Raw genomic sequence first — 19493 nt, 5'->3', positions numbered from 1 at the left:
ACGACTACTATCGGATGTGACCTTTCCAGAAAACTCAGTCACCTTAGTGACTCTGGACGTAGAAAGCCTCTACACAAGTATCCCACAGGACGATACAATTAGGGTCTTGACAGAATCACTAGACTCGATCGAATGGGATTATCAGACACCCAAGGCCTTCATCATCGAGTGTGCCACCATAGCACTAAAAGAAAACTTCTTTTCTTTTAAATACAAGCTATTTCTTCAGTGCTCAGGAACATCTATGGGCAGTATTTTTGCTCCTAGTGTGGCCGGGTTGTATGTAGCTGATTTTGAGGCAAAATACATCCTGCCACCTACACTAGCTTTTTCGTCATCAATGCTCTTATGGAAGCGCTACATAAATGACATTCTACTCCTATGGATAGGGAGCGACACCGACCTGGAATCCTTCTTGTTATGGATTAACACTCTAGATCACAACTTGCGGTTCACAAATATCAAAAGCAGATCAGAGATAGTCTTCCTTGACGTTGTAATCTCTGTGAATGGAGCTGGACTTACAACCAAGACCCACCATAAGCCCACAGCTAAAAACAACCTTCTGGAGTTTAGCAGTTTCCATCCTCGCCCTCTGAAGGAGAATCTCCCTTATGGGCAATACCTTAGACTGAGGAGAAACTGCAGTTCTCTTTCGGATTTCAAAGAACAGTCCTTGAGTCTCACGGAAAAACTAAAAGATAGAGGCTATCCAGCGCCTATCCTAACCAAGGGTTTTAAGAGAGCAAGGAACCAACCTAGAGAGGTGCTGTTAGAAGAAAAGATCACCAACTCTGACTCGATACCACTTAAGTGTGTTACCACATACAGTAGTCTCTCTAATCTGACAAAAAAATCAATCAACAAACATTGGAATATATTGACTTCCTATAAAGAAAACTGGGAGAAACCCCTCTTCTCTTTCAAGAAAGGACGGAGCCTGAGAGATGCCTTGGTGCACACTCGCCCCAGGGAAAAGCCACCCCATCCCACACCCACAGTCACCGCTGCATGGGGTATGCCTAGAGTAATCGGGCATTACCCGTGCTCTGACTGTAGTGTTTGCCACCTTACTGAAGCAACCAAAACACTGCCGCTTGAAGCGGGAAAAGTATGGACACAAAGAGAACATACTAATTGCAACACTATGAATGTTGTTAACCTGATCACTTGCCCCTGCCAGCTACGCTATGATGGCATGACCACACGCAAGATAAAACAACGCATCTGCGAACATCGGAGCAATGTTAGATGTAAAAAAGCAACTACCAAACTGAGCCGTCATTTTCTGGACAGTAACCATACTCCAAATGACATGAGGTGGACGGTAATTGAAGTCGTGAGTGGCACATCTAACGTAACCAGTAGACTCTTTGAAAAGGAGCAACGCTGGGTGTATCGCTTGGGCACGAATTCAAATGGCCTGAACGATAACATCCCATGGAATACAGTACTATCTTGAGCTCTATCTCTTGCTTCTCATACCCTTAGTATTACCATCTGAGAACTTCCTAATGAATCTATTGGCATCCACACTGGGATCTGCCCATTAATCTATATGACCCTGTTCCTTTGTGCATATGTTATCCACAGTGGCTAACCCAACTGAAGCAGTGCTCTTTTCAACACCTGTGACTCTGTTCACCTGTTCATATTTTCTCTACAATGCTCTCTACAATTGTAGTATTCCTTTCAAACAACTCTAATTTTGCCATCAGTTAGTTCATATAGGTTTTTTATATTCTCCAATGATATATAAAAAAAATATTTTTTTAAAACATGTGCTTTGACATTCAAAACTTTGAGTGGATCAAGGCATATCTAGATAGTTTCTCTGTATACTATATTTTCGTTTTCCCGAGATGCACAACCAATGAACCTATGCCCAATACAATATTTAACATCGCGCTAGTGGCACACACGGGGATCCGATTGGATATGGCAGTCAAGCCTCCTTCTGGATCCTAACCGCGCCTCCCTGGGAGGGCGGGCGTGTTCCAAGCCTCGACCTGGCGGGACACGCCCACCCGGAAGAGCAGTACGCACGGCAATGGAAACCTTTAAACATTGTGCTACCGGCCCCGTGTTGTCATCTTCGGGGTCCGGTTTTGAGGCCACAGTTAGGTTGACGGCGGTTTGTGAGCGCTGAGGGCGTGAGTAGACACCGCTGTCGAGATCGCCGAATACCTGCTAAACAAGCTAAGTGTTTACTCGTGTACATGGTATTTTCAACCATACCTCTTTTCCTTCCAGGATGTGCCAGGTTCGCTCCAACCCCCCTCCCGAGACCCATGGTGCAAGTAGCGCCCTGTTTTAAAGTGAGATATTAGTTTGAGATACCATCTTGAGGGGCACTGACCTTTTGGTCCATTGATCCCTTCATAAGGAGTACACAGATTGTGTTTTCAACCCCTTTTAGAATAATTCTTGTAAATAGACACCTTTAGCACTTCACTTCCCAGAGTTACCCGCTATCATCCTCTAGGGACTATTCGGATGGTGTTAAAAATCAGTGTTTACTTTGGGAACACCACATATGCCACATATTATGGAGCACTACTGACCAAACAGTAAGGCTGATATTAATAATAAGTATGTTTGTCTTCTGTTTGTCTATGTCTTTTCACGTTACAGGTGCTGTAACACTCCAAAACCGGGAGTATTTTTGGAATGAGCAACTCGCTCTTCTTTTTTAAGCACTTTTTCACTTTTTTAATTTTCACTTTCACGTCCCCAGGTTAGGGTGGGCGATTAGAGAGTCCATACCGCCGGGGTTTAGTCCTGACGAATGCCTTGGTAAAATCAAACCACCCATATGGCAGAAACATGTTGACTAAGAATCATTAATATTAGTATTTCTGAATTTAACCAACCCTTATACCTTGGCAGCTAAATTCAGACACATAATACTCCCTGTTGTGTGCCTTAGGGATCACTTATTAAAATTTACTTTTTGGATACCCTTTTAGGCACTATTAACCTTCACTTTATTTCATAGCACGCCCTCCCCACACAACCAGCTCCGCAGTCTTTCTGGCGTCGCAGCACACCAAAGAGGCACTCGGCCTCTTTGGTGGGGCCCGATGATGAAGCATGACACTGACTAGGTCGGTGTGTGAGGGCTTTCTTTACCACCCAAAGTGGGTGTGTGAACCTTGTTTTGACTCCATCTCTTGTGGTTTTCAGAGATTGATTTGACCTCTCTTTTCTTGTTTATTTGCATTTAACTGGGGATTGAGAGAGTGTCCTCTATTTTCCCTACCTCTCCCATTGTTGTTGTGTGTGCTTGAACATGTTGTCAGGAACTAGAAGGACTTTCAAAGCATACTTTACTCCATTCTTATAAAAGCTGTTAACTGCTTCATATACACCTTTTTGGCTTACTGGATTATTGTATACACTTTTGAGCATGCTCCTCAACTTTCCATGAACAATGATGTCAAAAAACAGACTTGTATCTGGGATATCATATTTTTTTGATGTAAGAGCAGGTAAACTGATATCTACATTCCTCTTGAATGACTGCATGCCATCAACATGAAGCCCTCTATTCAAAAGCACTGCAATAAGTTCAATCATAGCTTTATATATAGGAGGTTAATTAATGGGTCTATCCAAACATTTGGACTTTCCTAGCCCTCTCACAGAAATTAGCTTCAGCATTTGTCGGTAATCATCTACAAATTGACAGAATTTTATGTACAGGTTCTTACATTTTGAAGAAAAATTAAAACAGTAGTAGACATAAAAGCTACTATTATAAAAAATGTTATAACTGGAACAGAAAACAGAAGCAGCATGGTAAACTGCACTGTATGTGATTTGCGTCATTCTGTAGACACAAGTTTGGGTGGGCATTTCTTCAGTATTTAATATCAAAATCATGTTGTCTGTATGGATTTTGAAATTACTGACAGAAGTGGAATAAAACTGATTACAATGGCTTACCTGGTTCAAATTCAATACACATATGCTGTGCAGTTCGGATATGGTGTGATCCTTGTGCACCATCTGGTTTCTGATAAACTGCACTGTATGCCATATGGCATGGACAAGTCATGGAATAGACATTAGGATTCAGAGACAGTACTCTGAATCTTTGATGATGAGATGCCTTTCCACATTCATAGAGACTCTATCTACGCCAAAGTCAACACACTTTGTCCATGGAATGGAATGCATTTCTATAAGTTTAGATAGCACAGATATTATATCTCAGCTATACTTTTTTTGCTTAAACACATGGCAAGAAATTTGCAGCATATCAAACCCTATTTCAAATAAAAAATATGCATAAGTAAGGGATTAATTTTTTCAATGCCTTGACCATTGCTACCATCAACACACAGACTAAAGGCTGCTACTGTCCTATTAGCCAATATATCAGTCAACAATTTGGGTGCAACTGCAGCATTCGATACAATGGTTGCGCGGCCGGAGAAGTGAGGAGGGTTTGAGACACGCACTGACCTTTACAGCAGGTAAAAAGGAATAGGGGATTGAAAAGCCAGTGACCGGAGGGCGACCACCTCTTCTCAACACAGTGGATTAAACCACTTGAGGTGAGGATTTGGAGTGTGGATCTCCCCGTTAAGGGGTATATACACCCTTGGGGAATAGAACTCGCGTTGTGATTGAGAGTTTGGAGAAGATTACAGATATTTTGTACCCTTATCCTGAAGAGGCCGAAAAAAATTGTGGGCTGAAACGCGACCGCGACCGCGTCAACAGATATATGAGGAGTCCAATGAATTATGTTTTTAGCATTAGATTATAGGCGCACACTAGGGAATAAGAGAGAGGTGTGATACCTCTGGCGCTTAGCAGCTGTATATGTTAGGGTTTTGTATAGATTGAATATACTGTGTATATGTATTCTAATGATGTTGTAACAATGATCTGTGTATTGTTTTATGTTATATTATATTATGTTTTATATCTTTGTAATGAATAATTGATCTTTGTCCCATTGTCCCGCTGAAAAGTATGTGTATCTTAAAAATTATTTATAATCATATTCTTGATATATTGAAAACGTCAGGGTAATTAATGGTCCCTTGATCGAAAATTAATGAGCGATTGATCCCTCAATGCCGTTTCCTTTTTTGCACATCTTTGTTCTAGCACAAGCATCAGATTGCACAATTTTAGAGTCTGAGAACATGTCGTAATGATCCTGCCCAAATGATCTGTAGGCGAAAAGTGTGCATCTGATCAACCAATAATCATTTGAATGTTATTTCTTCCTCTCTAGGAAGAGAGTCTTCACTGGAATATTTATTGGCAGGTAGCCTGAGATGGGCTTAATTGTAATTTGTGAACCCTGAAGAGATGTATGAACTTTACCTTTAATATGGTGTTTCAGATCAAACTCACCAACAGGAGACATTCTCCTCACAAATTAAGCAGCTGAAGGCATATGGAACGGTCATAACTGGAAAAATGATCCCTAGATTTAAAATGAATTTCCAAAATTATGATTGACCCTTATGATTTTTAAGATTATCTCAAGTTGAGAAATTGCAGAAAGTGGCTGTTCACAAGCACATACTGAGTACTCCTAATGCAGGTTGGTGTAGTAAAAGACAAACTGTCCATACAATTTATCGCAATGTTTTTCGAGAGCTCTTTAGTAATAGACATGTTTAAGGAAACAAGGGCCACCCTACTCACATGGAACTAGGGTATCTAATCTATAACGAGGAACAGAAGTTCCTGTGGACAATGTATATCATATATCATATTAGTTATACTTAAGACGTCTGACCTCCTTGTCAGAGAACTCTGCTGTCCGCCTCAGCAGCTCTATCATTGCACCGCTGCACCCTACAACTCTCTGCCAGGTAGGTGTTCGAAAGGGGGTGGGGATGGACGGAGCATCTGAACCAATCAAACACTCACACCCAGTCAAAAGATCTGGGTTTGATCCATCACCGTTCTTTATCCCACTCTGCCACCCCAGTTCAGACATGGCTATATGCAAATCAGTCTGACCCTGTGCCTCATGGGAACAGTCCAGCCCGAACTGCCAAGCCATGCCTTCCCTGGACCGGAAACAAGCTTCCGAGGACCGGTTTCAGGCATTCCAGCCGTCTTCAGCCCGGCTTGCTTAAATCCAGTGGCGAAGTGAGCAAGAGACTCACGTCTGAGCATACCCTGCCACACTTATGGCGGCCAAAGCGGTACAAAAGGGGGTGGTGATGGACGGAGCATCTGAACCAATCAAACACTCACACCCAGTCAAAAGATCTGGGTTTGATCCATCACCGTTCTTTAGCCCACTATGCCACCCCAGTTCAGACATGGCTATATGCAAATCAGTCTGACCCTGTGCCTCATGGGAACAGTCCAGCCCGAACTGCCAAGCCATGCCTTCCCTGGACCGGAAACAAGCTTCCGAGGACCAGTTTCTGGCATTCCAGCAGTCTTCAGCCCGGCTTGCTTGAATCCAGTGGCAAAGTGAGCAAGGGACTCACGTCTGAGCATACCCTGCCACACTTATGGCGGCCAAAGCGGTACAAAAGGGGGTGGTGATGGGCGGAGCATCTGAACCAATCAAACACTCACACCCAGTCAAAAGATCTGGGTTTGATCCATCACCGTTCTTTAGCCCACTCTGCCACCCCAGTTCAGACATGGCTATATGTAAATCAGTCTGACCCTGTGCCTCATGGGAACAGTCCAGCCCGAACTGCAAAGCCATGCCTTCCCTGGACTGGAAACAAGCTTCCGAGAACCGGTTTCTGGCATTCCAGCCGTCTTCAGCCCGGCTTCCTTGAATCCAGTGGCAAAGTGAGCAAGGGACTCACGTCTGAGCATACCCTGCCACACTTATGGCGGCCAAAGCGGTACAAAAGGTGTTGGTGATGGACGGAGCATCTAAACCAATCAAACACTCACACCCAGTCAAAAGATCTGGGTTTGATCCATCACCGTTCTTTAGCCCACTCTGCCACCCCAGTTCAGACATGGCTATATGCAAATCAGTCTGACACTGTGCCTCATGGGAACAGTCCAGCCCGAACTGCCAAGCCATGCCTTCCCTGGACCGGAAACAAGCTTCCGAGGACCGGTTTCTGGCATTCCAGCCGTCTTCAGCCCGACTTGCTTGAATCCAGTGGCAAAGTGAGCAAGGGACTCACGTCTGAGCATACCCTGCCACACTTATGGCGGCCAAAGCGGTACAAAAGGGGGTGGTGATGGACGGAGCATCCGAACCAATCAAACACTCACACCCAGTCAAAAGATTTGGGTTTGATCCACCACCGATCTTTAGCCCACTCTGCCACCCCAGTTCAGACATGGCTAAATGCAAATCAGTCTGACCCTGTGCCTCATGGGAACAGTCCAGCCCGAACTGCCAAGCCATGCCTTCCCTGGACTGGAAACAAGCTTCAGAGGACAGGTTTCTGGCATTCCAGCCATCTTAAGTCCGGCTTGCTTGAATCCAGTGGCAAAGTGAGCAAGGGACTCACCTCTGAGCATACCCTGCCAGACTTATGGCGGCCAAAGCGGTACAAAAGGGGGTGGTGATGGACGGAGCATCTGAACCAATCAAACACTCACACCCAGTCAAAAGATCTGGGTTTGATCCATCACAGTTCTTTAGCCCACTCTGCCACCCCAGTTCAGACATGGCTATATGCAAATCAGTCTGACCCTGTGCCTCATGGGAACAGTCCAGCCCGAACTGCCAAGCCATGCCTTCCCTGGACCGGAAACAAGCTTCCGAGGACCGGTTTCTGGCATTCCAGCCGTCTTCAGCATGGCTTGCTTGAATCCAGTGGCAAAGTGAGCAAGGGACTCACGTCTGAGCATACCCTGCCACACTTATGGCGGGCAAAGCGGTACAAAAGGGGGTGGTGATGGACGGAGCATCTGAACCAATCAAACACTCACACCCAGTCAAAAGATGTGGGTTTGATCCATCACTGTTCTTTAGCCCACTCTGCCACCCCAGTTCAGACATGGCTATATGAAAATCAGTCTGACCCTGTGCCTCATGGGAACAGTCCAGCCCGAACAGCCAAGCCATGCCTTCCCTGGACTGGAAACAAGCTTCCGAGAACCGGTTTCTGGCATTCCAGCCGTCTTCAGCCCGGCTTGCTTGAATCCAGTGGCAAAGTGAGCAAGGGACTCACGTCTGAGCATACCCTGCCACACTTATGGCGGCCAAAGCGGTACAAAAGGGGTTGGTGATGGACGGAGCATCTGAACCAATCAAACACTCACACCCAGTCAAAAGATCTGGGTTTGATCCATCACCGTTCTTTAGCCCACTCTGCCACCCCAGTTCAGACATGGCTATATGCAAATCAGTCTGACATTGTGCCTCATGGGAACAGTCCAGCCCGAACTGCCAAGCCATGCCTTCCCTGGACCGGAAACAAGCTTCCGAGGACCGGTTTCTGGCATTCCAGCCGTCTTCAGCCCAGCTTGCTTGAATCCAGTGGCAAAGTGAGCAAGGGACTCACGTCTGAGCATACCCTGCCACACTTAGTGTGAGAAGTTGGCCTGATATATGATGTTTCCAATTCTGGAACCACCTTGTATCAGTCCAAATATCCCCTTATGGTGTCTGGTTGTAAGTCAACCTTATAGACAAGCTATCTTAAGGGTAGCATAGACTAAGCAGCCTTAAAGGCTTAACTCAAGAGGTCGTGTTAAGCAAGCTGTTTTACCAATCACAATCCTGTAATATCAAATGAAAGGACACCACACAAGTATATATTATAAAAATATATGTATTTATTACTCACAATAATCCCTGTACTCTTTATGAATAAAGGGGCACAAGCGTTAAATCAAAAGCACAGTATAACATACAAAGTTGCACAAATATGGATGAGGGCGAGGGGCCACTCAGACCATATACTAAACAAGTGGTATAAGAGATACCAATCGAACAGTGGTTAGGCCTAGGGCCTAGGGAATCGCTGGGAGCAGTCGGGACAAGCAATGCTGAAGTCGGGAAAAGCCCGCGGGATTCGGGTGCAGCGCTGAAAGCGCACGCATGCACCAATGTTAGTCAATGGTGCGTAAAAGTTACACAAATAGAAGTTAAGGACACTTCCGCTGAACCTAGAGGGACAAAACTTAAGACACAGACCCTAGAGGTGTGTACCAGTGTGGGAACATCGGCGTTGCAATGTTACCTCACCCACAGGAAGCGGGTGCACAGGGTCGAAGTAGTGTCGGATTTCGTCACGCTGGTTCTTGGTGCTTGAAGCTGAAGAGGCTGCAGGCGCTGTGAAGGAGAAGTGTCCGGTGGGATCCAAGAGTGGATCGAAGTCGAAAAGTACCTGAAAGCAGAGGGGACAGAGTCTGGGTCACTCAGCACTGACCAGGGTGGAACCAGGACGGAACCAGGCAATGTTGGGCGCAATCAGGTGGTTGTCGAGGAGCTTCTCTCCGCTGTCACGTGGGCTCTTGGGCATCTACGAAGTCCAGGAGCAGGTCACTATCTGTCCCACGCAGGCTCTCGCCGTCGGCGCTGTCAGCTTCAGGATTGGAGCAAACAACATTTGGCAAAAGCAATCCACGCGGAACAGGGAGATTGCTTTTCACTCGAACCAGGAGGGTCAGAGTGGGGGCTCCTTTTCAGGGGAGCTGGTGCAAATCTGGAGCAACCAGAATCACAAGTCGTTTTTCAAGTTTCGTCGGCACAGGGGCCACAAGCCGGCTGGCAAGTGACTGGGCCAACGCGTTGAGCCAAAAGAAGCAGAAGGCCCCACGCAGCACTTGTCGAGTGTGGAGGGCTGAACTTCGGTGCAAGAGTGGCTCAGGGTTGGGCCTTCTCAAACCCCGGTGTACAGCTTCGAGGGTCACTCGTGGGCTGCACGGTCAGCATCTCATGGTCTTTCCAAGATGGCGTGCTCCACGCTTCCGGTCGCCTCCACGGGTCTCAGCTCTGCAGGGACTGTGGATCGGGCTGTTAGAAGGCAGGCAAGCTTGATCTCGTCTATCTCTGTCGCTCGAGTTCCGGCGGGAACTGCAACAAAGCAGACGTCGAGGTGCTGGATGGTGCCTGTTTGCACAGGGTGGTCACTCCTTGACCACAAGGGAGATTCTTCAGTCTTCTACGTTGAGTAGGATGTCGAAGGGTCCAGAGTTTCGTTTCTTATGTTTTATCAGGATAATCTGAAGTGCTTTGGCACTGCTCCCATTCTTATACCAATCTAGGGGGCTGGATTACCTGCTAGGTCCCCTCCTATGGGTGGGACCCAGGAAGGGGGTGGTTACACCCCTTTCCTTTGATCCAGGCCGTGCTGGGTCGGGGGCTGGGGTGCCCCAGAACCGGTTTGGCCGGATTATGCAAGGGGCAGCCTTGTGCGCCCCGAGCAGTGTCTGGTTTCTTTTAAACTTCCCTGCTACAATCCACTATCTCCTGTCTGGGGGGGTGTGACACCTCCCTGCGACAGGAAACCCTTTGTCCAGGCCCCCTTGGCTGAGTTTCGGTCAGCTTCAGGGGGTCAGACTTGTGTCTGTGGCAGAAGCATCCAAATTGTGGATCTGAGGCGCTTTTAGAAATTAACCGCATTTAAGCAAAGTAACATATCTTCTCCCTCTAGAGGGGTGGAATGCTATCCCCGTCGCCAGAACTGGCGAGGGGATAGTATTCCAAATCGTATGACACCTTACACGACATGTTTTGATAAAGCCAAACCAAAGTTGCTATATAACCGCGAGGATTATAATGCACTTAAGAGTATATGGTATGGCCTTATCCTGGAACAGCTTAGGGAATTGGTCCCGACAGCTGCAGACAGGCTCAGCTCATGCTAGAGCACCATCTCACATTAAACCACGCACTCTGCCCCCAGGATTGATGAGGCCTTCCATAGGAGTGGCTCACAGGTTTATATGTGTCCAGATATAGGTTTAGATATAGGTATACTATATCTAAGCAAGGGGTGATTACACCACCTTGCCCCAGCTGAGTGATCAGCCAGTTGTGTCAATTTAAGAACCAGCCAGGTGTGGCAAAAGATATGCTGCAGCCCCTGGTAGGCCTTGGTGGCACCTATGCCCTGAGCACCTATAGTGCATGGTACAGGGGCTGACAAGGAGTCCATTTCCAATTGGGGTATGCACCTAGGGTACATGGAATCCATTTTACAGAGAAAGCAGATGGCCTGGGGCCCTGATTAGCAGGGAACCAGGTCAACTAAGTCAAAAACCAGCTAAACACAAGGCAAAAAAATCTGGGGTAACCATAGTCAGGTAGCCACCTTCCTACATAACCCCCCCCCCCAACGAAAGGAGATAAGGCTATCCTTAGCCAGGTAAGCCTATATTGCCTGAGTGGCCATATAAGGAAGTACCTGCACTAGCATGGGTACCCCCTGTCTCATGGTCCACTAAGCAGTCCCTCACCCTTGGGGTATTAGAGGGTCTCCACCATAGGGAATCACTACCTTGGGTGTGTTTATGCAAAGTTAAAGGCTGGTTTGGATATGGAGTATTGAAGTGAGGCTCCACTAATTTAGGGCTCAGCTTCCTCCAACTATCTTCCACCATGTGTGCCTTTCTCTCTTCAACTGAGTTGCACTGTGCTCTCAGGGTCAACCTCTGGCTACCTAAAGCTGGAGGCTGGGTCCCTCTGTTTGGCTTGCTGGAGGGACAGTTCAAGTTTGGGCCCTTTGGGTCCCAGGTTTGGCTGTGCCCAACAGAATCCATCTGTGGGAGGACCCTAACTATTTTTAAGGGGGCTCCCTCAGGAGTTTTTAAAGTTGTCACCTTACTAGGGCTACTAGTTTTGGTGCCCCTAATCTGTTGATGGGGGTGCTTTATTTGACAGGGGGCCCTCTGGGTCTCACTGTCCTTCTTGTCCTCTGCAGCCCTGGGCTGACTAAGGCAAGGTAGAGAGGGGCAGGTTACCTGCTCCAGACTGGGTCCACCTGAGAAGGGGCCACTGACATCAGAGGCTCTGTCAGGCTAGGCCTAACCACCTCTGGGGCAGTTCCTTCATCAGGGGTAAGATCAGTTCCCTGAGGAGGCTGATCCTTTCCTAAAGTCTGGTGAGGGGGAGATTTCTCGTCCTCCTCTGTGCTCTCAGTTTGTGTGGAGTTATCCATCATTTCAGGCTTCACAACACACATATCAGTTTGAGTTTGGGCTGTGGCCATCACAGCCCCACCAACCTTTTCAGGAGGGGACTCAGTTTGGGTTTCTGCTGTTACCATAACAGCTTTGCTATTCTGTTCAGGAAGAGCTTTTGTTAAAGATGGGGCAGAGAGTTGCTCAGCCCTACCGACCTTTTCAGGAAGGACATCTTGGATTGAGGCTGTTGCCATCACAGCCCCACTAACCTTTCCATTGGCATTTACCATTCTAGAATGGGTTTCCTGTTCAACCTCAGCCCAGGCTGAGATTTCTAAATCATTACCCAGTAGACAGTCCACAGGCAAGTGTGATGACACTGCCACTCTCTTTGGGCCAGTGACACCTCCCCAGCTGAGACTTACTACTGCCATGGGATGATTTGTTTGGATTCCATCAATGTTTGTTACCTGGTATGTGGCACCTGGTAAAAGTTGCTTAGAGGGGACTATGCAGTCAGCCACCATGGTGATGCTAGCCCCTGTGTCTCTAAAAGCTTCAACTTTCAAACCATTGATGATGGGTTCTTGTCTATATTTGCTCAAGGTATTTGGGCAATCAGAGAAGTCGGCAAACCCCATGCCAGTCTCATAAACAAGATTAGTTGGTGATGGGGACCTGGATAGGCCAGGGTCCACCTGGGCTCCAAAAGTAAACCCACCCAGATTCCTGGGTGTGCTCCCACTTCCTGGGGGATTACCGCTGACAGTAACAGGAGGTGTTGGAGCTGGCTTTGGAGGTATATTCTCTTTATTGCTATTCTTGGGACAACAGTTGTCTGTTTTGTAATGCCCAACCTGTTTACAGGCATAACAATAAGGCTTTTTCTCAGTTGAGGAAGTGTCTTAGGACCCACCCCCATTCTTGGAGTTTTGGGGCCCTGGGGAAGTCTTTTCTTTACTTTTATCCCCACCCTTTTCCTGAGGCTTGGTAGACTCCTTCTTCTGGTTACTGTCCTGATTCTTAGGCCTAATCCTGGTTCTGACCCATTTATCTGCCCTCTTTCCCAATTCTTGGGGAGAGGTCAAATCTGAGTCCACCCGGTGCTGGTGTAAGAGCTGGTTCTGACAATCACTTATGATCTGCTCCCTCATAATCAAATTATACAATCCTGTGAAGTCATGTACTTTGCTGCCATGTAGCCAACCCTCCAGAGCCTTAGTAGCACAATCTACAAAATCAGTCCAGTCCTGAGTCTGTGTCTTCTGGGTATCTCTGAACCTTAACCTGTACTGTTCAGTGGTTAAGCCAAACCCATCTATCAGAACACTCTTCAGGACTTTGTAATTGTTTGCATCCTCATGTCTAACAGTGAGGAGCTTATCTCTCCCTTTCTCTGAAAAGGAGTACTATAAGATTGCTGCCCACTATTCCTCAGGAACCTGCTGTACCATGCAGGCTCTCTCAAGAGCAGTTATCCACTTGTGGATGTCATCCCCTTCCTTGTAGGGGGGCACAATCTTTGTCAGGTTTCTACTATCATAGGACCTGGGTTTCTCTCCAGGAATATTGCTGCCACCAGTGGCATCTAAGCCACACATTCTTTTCTCTCTTGCCAAAGCAAGTCTAGCTTGATCCCGGGCTACCTCCTCCCTCTCTATCTGGAGTTTGACAGCCCTCATTCTTGCCTCATGCTCTTTTTTCTGAGAGGGAGTCATTCCTCTCTGAGATTCTCTTGAGGCACTAGAAATATGAGAGTCCCCTGCTGGAGATCTCACTCTTCTGTTGCCTGGGAGAATGTTATAGGGTCTGGGGAGGTGCTGGCCCTCTCCATTCCCAAGTAGGTCTAAGTTGGCCTGGCTAAGCCTGGCAACTACAACCTGGTTACCCCTCTGATCCTGATTTTCTGGGTCCTCTACATCTGAGTCCTCCTCCTCCTCCTCTTCTACTTCTTCCTCCTCTGGAGTGGTATCAGTTACAGGGGGGTTCACTCCATCTCCTAAGTCTAGGGGAGCTATACTCGCCTTAGCTAAGTCATCCTGTTCTAGAATGGCTATCAGAGCTGGAATGGTGGGGCCTCTGCCCCTTTTTAGCCCTCTTGATATGCACAAGGCACACAAGTCTTTGTGGCTAAGTTTGTCATAGCTGGAAGTTGCCTTGGTAAGGTCAACTGTCACAGGCAGAGAGCCTGAAGCTTCACCTGTGCCAGACATGACTGCTAGTGAGGTGTAAGTGGTGCACTTACCTACACTAAGTGTTTTCCTACTGTACCTTGCTAGTGAGTTGTAGTCAGGGTGTGCTAATCCCTTTAACCTACAACTACTAAGTTCAGTAGAACTTAATATGCTAAGCTTTTGATTTATATGTACCTAAGGTACTTGATGTGATCTTTCAATTTGATAAAAAAGATTGCAATGGTAAAACAAACAGCAAGCTCAAATCCGCACCGCTGCTCACCAATGTGAGAAGTTAGCCTGATATATGATGTTTCCAATTCTGGAACGACCTTGTATCAGTCCAAATATCCCCTTATGGTGTCTGGTTGTAAGTCAACCTTATAGACAAGCTATCTTAAGGGTAGCATAGACTAAGCAGCCTTAAAGGCTTAACTCAAGAGGTTGTGTTAAGCAAGCTGTTTTACCAATCACAATCCTGTAATATCAAATGAAAGGACACCACACAAGTATATATTATAAAAATATATGTATTTATTACTCACAATAATCCCCAGTACTCTTTATGAATAAAGGGGCACAAGCGTTAAATCAAAAGCACAGTATAACATACAAAGTTGCACAAATATGGATGAGGGCGAGGGGCCACTCAGACCATATACTAAACAAGTGGTATAAGAGATACCAATCGAACAGTGGTTAGGCCTAGGGCCTAGGGAATCGCAGGGAGCAGTCGGGACAAGCAATTCTGAAGTCGGGAAAAGCCCGCGGGATTCGGGTGCAGCGCTGAAAGCGCAAGCATGCACCAATGTTAGTCAATGGTGCGTAAAAGTTACACAAATAGAAGTTAAGGACACTTCCGCTGAACCTAGAGGGACAAAACTTAAGACACAGACCCTAGAGGTGTGTACCAGTGTGAGAACACCGGCATTGCAATGTTACCTCACCCACAGGAAGCGGGTGCACAGGGTCGAAGTAGTGTCGGGTTTCGTCACGCTGGTTCTTGGTGCTTGAAGCTGAAGAGGCTGCAGGCGCTGTGAAGGAGAAGTGTCCGGTGGGATCCAAGAGTGGATCGAAGTCGAAAAGTACCTGAAAGCAGAGGGGACAGAGTCTGGGTCACTCAGCAGTGACCAGGGTGGAACCAGGACGGAACCAGGCAATGTCGGGCGCAATCAGGTGGTTTTTGAGGAGCTTCTCTCCACTGTCACGTGGGCTCTGGGGCATCTACGAAGTCCAGGAGCAGGTCACAATCTATCCCACGCAGGCTCTCGCCGTCGGGGCTGTCGGCTTCAAGATTGGAGCAAACAACACTTGGCAAAAGCAATCCACGCGGAACCGGGAGATTGCTTCTCACTCTAACCAGGAGGGTCAGAGTGGGGGCTCCTTTTCAGGGGAGCTGGTGCAAATCTGGAGCAACCAGAATAGCAAGTCGTTTTTCAAGTTTTGTCGGCACAGGGGCCACAAGCCGGCTGGCAAGTGACCGGGCCAACGCGTTGAGCCAAAAGAAGCAGAAGGGCCCCACGCAGCACTCGTCGAGTGTGGAGGGCTGAACTTCGGTGCAGGAGTGGCTCAGCGTTGGGGCTTCTCAAACCCCGGTGTATAGCTTCGAGGGTCACTTGTGGGCTGCACGGTCAGCATCCCGTGGTCTTTCCAAGATGGCGTGCCCCACGCTTCCGGTCGCCTCCACGGGTCTCAGCTCTGCAGGAACTGTGGATCGGGCTGTTAGAAGGCAGGCAAGCTTGATCTCGTTGATCTCTGTCGCTCGAGTTCCGGCGGGAACTGCAACAAAGCAGATGTCGAGGTGCTGGATGGTGCCTGTTTGCACAGGGTGGTCACTCCTTGACCACAAGGGAGATTCTTCAGTCTTCTACGTTGAGTACAATGTTGAAGGGTCCAGAGTTTCGTTTCTTATGTTTCATCAGGATAATCTGAAGTGCTTTGGCACTACTCCCATTCTTATACCAATCTAGGGGGCTGGATTACCTGCTAGGTCCCCTCCTATGGGTGGGACCCAGGAAGGGGGTGGTTACACCCCTTTCCTTTGATCCAGGCCGTGCTGGGTCGGGGGCTGGGGTGCCCCAGAACCGGTTTGGCCGGATTATGCAAGGGGCCGCCTTGTGCGCCCCAAGCAGTGTCTGGTTTCTTTCAAACTTCCCTGCTACAATCCACTAGCTCCTGTCTGGGGGGGTGTGACACCTCCCTGCGACAGGAAACCCTTTGTCCAGGCCCCCTTGGCTGAGTTTCGGTCAGCTTCAGGGGGTCAGACTTGTGTCTGTGGCAGAAGCATCCATTTTGTGGATCTGAGGCGCTTTTAGAAATTAACCGCATTTAAGCAAAGTAACATGTCTTCTCCCTCTAGAGGGGTGGAATGCTATCCCCGTCACCAGAACTGGCGAGGGGATAGTATTCCAAATCGTATGACACCTTACACGACATGTTTTGATAAAGCCAAACCAAAGTTGCTATATAACCGCGAGGATTATAATGCACTTAAGAGTATATGGTATGGCCTTATCCTGGAACAGCTTAGGGAATTGGTCCCGACAGCTGCAGACAGGCTCAGCTCATGCTAGAGCACCATCTCACATTAAACCACGCACTCTGCCCCCAGGATTGATGAGGCATTCCATAGGAGTGGCTCACAGGTTTATATGTGTCCAGATATAGGTTTAGATATAGGTATACTATATCTAAGCAAGGGGTGATTACACCACCTTGCCCCAGCTGAGTGATCAGCCAGTTGTGTCAATTTAAGAACCAGCCAGGTGTGGCAAAAGATATGCTGCAGCCCCTGGTAGGCCTTGGTGGCACCTATGCCCTGAGCACCTATAGTGCATGGTACAGGGGCTGACAAGGAGTCCATTTCCAATTGGGGTATGCACCTAGGGTACATGGAATCCATTTTACAGAGAAAGCAGATGGCCTGGGGCCCTGATTAGCAGGGAACCAGGTCAACTAAGTCAAAAACCAGCTAAGCACAAGGCAAAAACATCTGGGGTAACCATATTCAGGTAGCCACCTTCCTACACTTATGGCTGCCAAAGCGGTACAAAAGGGGGTGTTGATGGTCGGAGCATCTGAACCAATCCAACACTAACACCCAGTCAAAAGATCTGGGTTTGATCCATCACCGTTCTTTAGCCCACTCTGCCACCCCAGTTCAGACATGGCTATATGCAAATCAGTCAGAACCTGTGCCTCATGGGAACAGTCCTGCCCGAACTGCCGAGCCATGCCTTTCCTGGACCGGAAACAAGCTTCCGAGGACCGGTTTCTGGCATTCCAGCCGTCTTCAGCCCGACTTGCTTGAATCCAGTGGCAAAGAGTGCAAGGGACTCACGTCTGAGCATACCCTGCCACACTTATGGCGGCCAAAGAGGTACAAAAGGGGGTGGTGATGGACGGAGCATCTGAACCAATCAAACACTCACACTCAGTCAAAAGATCTGGGTTTGATCCATCACCTTTCTTTAGCCCACTCTGCCACCCCAGTTAAGACATGGCCATATGCAAATCAGTCTGACCCTGTGCCTCATGGGAACAGCCCAGCCTAAACTGCCAAGCCATGCCTTCCCTGGACCAGAAACAAACTTCCCAGGACCGGTTTCTGGCATTTCAAACGATTTCAGCCAGGCTTGCTTGAATCCAGTGGCAAAATGAGCAAGGGACTCACGTCTGAGCATACCCTGCCAACTTATGGCGAACAAAGCGGTACAAAAGGGGGTGGTGATGGATGGAGCATCAGAACCAATCAAAAACTCACACCCAGTCAACAGATCTGGGTTTAATCCATCACCGTTCTTTAGCCCACTCTGCTACCCCAGTTCAGACATGGCCATATGCAAATCAGTCTGACCCTGTGCCTCATGGGAACAGTCCAGCCCGAACTGACAAGCCATGCCTTCCCTGGACCGGAAACAAACTTCCTAGGACCGGTTTCTGAAATTCCAGCCTTCTTCAGCCAGGATTGCTTGAATACAGTGGCAAAGTGAGCAAGGGACTCATGTCTGAGCATACCCTGCCAACTTATGTCAAACAAAGCGGTACAAAAAGGGGGTGGTGATTGACAGAGCATCTGAAGCAATCAAACATTCACACCCAGTCAACAGAGCTGGGTTTAATCCATGACCGTTCTTTAGCCCTCTCTGCCACACCAGTTCAGACATGGCCATATGCAAATCAGTCTGACCCTTTGCCTCATGGGAACAGTCCAGCCCGAACTGCCAAGCCATGCCTTCCCTGGACCGGATACAAACTTCCTAGGACCGGTTTCTGGCATTTCAGCTGTCTTCAGCCAGGCTTGCTTGAAACCAGTGGCCAAGTGAGCAAGGGACTCACGTCTGAGCATACCCAGCCAACTTATAGCGAACAAAGCGATACAAAAGGGGGTGGTGATGGACGGAGCATCTGAACCAATAAAACACTCACGCCCAGTCAACAGATCTGGGTTTAATCCATCTCCGTTCTTAAGCCCTCTCTGCCACCCAAGTTCATATATGGCCATATACAAATCAGTCTGACCCTGTGCCTCATGGGAACAGTCCAGCCCGAACTGGCGAGCCATGCCTTCCCTGGTTCGGACTTCCTAGGACCGGTTTCTGGCATTTCAGCCGTCTTCAGCCAGGCTTGCTTGAATTCAGTGGCAAAGTGAGCAAGTGACTCACGTCTGAGCATACCATGCCAACTTATGGCGAACAAAGGGGTAGAAAAAGGGGGTGGTGATGGACGGAGCATCTGAACCAATCAAACACTCACTCCCAGTCAACAGATCTGGGTTTAATCCATCACCGTTCTTTAGCCCACTCTGCCACCCCAGTTCAGACATGGCCATATGCAAATCAGTCTGACCCTGTGCCTCATAGGAACACTCCAGCCTGAACTGCCAAGCCATGCCTTCCCTGGACCAGAAACAAACTTCCTAGGACCGGTTTCGGGCATTTCAGCCATCTTCAGCCAGGCTTGCTTGAATCCAGTGGCAAAGTGAGCAAGGGACTCACGTCTGAGCATACCCTGCCAACTTATGGCGATCAAAGCGGTACACAAGGGGGTGGTGATGGACGGAGCATCTGAACCAATCAAACACTCACACCCAGTCAACAGATCTGGGTTTAATCCATCACCGTTCTTTAGCCCACTCTGCCACCCCAGTTCAGGCATGGCCATATGCAAATCAGTCTGACTCTGTGCCTCATGGGAACATCCAGCCCGAAATGCCAAGCCATGCCTTCCCTGGTTCGGAAAAAAACTTCCTAGGACCGGTTTCTGGCATTTCAGCCG

The sequence above is a fragment of the Lissotriton helveticus genome, chromosome 4_1, assembly GCF_964261635.1.
Source record: "Lissotriton helveticus chromosome 4_1, aLisHel1.1, whole genome shotgun sequence".
Classification (NCBI taxonomy): domain Eukaryota; kingdom Metazoa; phylum Chordata; class Amphibia; order Caudata; family Salamandridae; genus Lissotriton; species Lissotriton helveticus.
This window is presented reverse-complemented; position numbering follows the sequence as displayed.